The 1,179-nt window shown below is 57.9% G+C and overlaps 1 protein-coding gene across 1 annotated transcript in view; it reads left to right on the top strand.

Annotated features, from left to right (window-relative positions):
* LOC104167075 (zinc finger protein Eos-like) overlaps window positions 1-1,179 on the top strand; it is a gene marked incomplete at its 3' end in the record, with an annotated part of 18,535 nt that overhangs the window by 4,740 nt on the left and 12,616 nt on the right. The window lies entirely within an intron of this gene.

The following is a 1,179-nucleotide window of genomic DNA, read 5'->3' as shown; positions in this document are numbered from 1 at the left end:
CTCGGTGCCGTCTCTGCTCGCTTTCTGTGCGTGGAGGAGAAGGGGTGCAGGGGGCTGTGCTGGGCAGAGGGACTGCCTGGAGGGTGATTTATAGGTGTCTGAAATTCCCTGTGCTGGCAGGGAGGAGAGGGAAGGAAAGGCCTGACCCCCCCTGATATGCCCGTGGAGGCGAGTATGAGCGAGGTGGGCTCAGGATGCCGCCTGTGATGTACCGAGAGCCTTTGAGAGGGTCAGTCTCGCCACAAGCAGCGGCTGTTTGGTTTTTGGCCTCAGGACGTGCCCCCAGCCCAGCGCACAGGGGCTAGCTCCCTCTCTGCAGCGGGGTGCTTTCCTCCGCAGGGCTCGTTGTTCAGCCTTCTCGTTAACCTCTTCTGCCATGGCTGGCAGCGCACGTAGGCTTCGCGTGACTCAAACTCGCTGGCAGCAGCTTGCCAGCCTCACCAAAGTGTGGGGAGGGGAGAGGGAAGGGTCCTTGAAGTCTCTCCCACTGTGACCCAGGGAGGAAAGAAAACCTCTTTAAAATGCTGCCACGGGGAGTTGGGAAGGGTGAGGATGCTGCTGGCGTGTCCCAGCTCGGTCTCAGTCGAGCAGCGATTTAGAAGATGCTGTCTCACCGAGGACAGTTACCATAAATGATTCCCATGCTCAGCAAGGCTGATGAGCTCAGCGTCCCAGTAGTCATCAGACAATGGGATGAACTGGGCTCGGGGAGCACCAAGAGGAGAGTTTCTCCAGATGCAAGTATTTAGAAATAACATTCCCAGCTGTGCTAAAGGCGTTCACGGAGCTTCTGCACTTTCCATCATGAAACTCCACCATCCCGATCCCTACGGCATCACCGAGGAGTGGCCGCTGCAGGCAGCTGCCTGGCTCTCAGGCGTGCGGTGGAGAGGGCTGGCAGGGAACCGGGGGTTTTCTGTGCACTGGCAGCCGGTGAGTCTCACTGGAACAGAAACCTGCTAGCCCCCAAAGGGGAAAAAATGAGTCTAGCCTGCTGTGCAAATGCCTTGGGCTCAAGGTGATCTGGTAGGCAGCTGTATTGCTGAATTCGCTTTCCAGTGTGAATGGGTAAGGGCCTGTTTCCAGGGACTGCAAGGGTCCATCTGGGATGGGCTTGGCTTCCCAGGGACGTGAGTATCTGCTTGGGAATTGTCACTTCAGCAGACTGTCGGGGAGGGG

The sequence above is a fragment of the Cariama cristata genome, unplaced genomic scaffold (assembly GCF_000690535.1).
Source record: "Cariama cristata isolate BGI_N322 unplaced genomic scaffold, ASM69053v1 scaffold29399, whole genome shotgun sequence".
Taxonomy (NCBI): domain Eukaryota; kingdom Metazoa; phylum Chordata; class Aves; order Cariamiformes; family Cariamidae; genus Cariama; species Cariama cristata.
The sequence above is the reverse complement of the archived record's forward strand: the minus strand, read 5'-3'. Positions and strand labels throughout refer to the sequence as shown.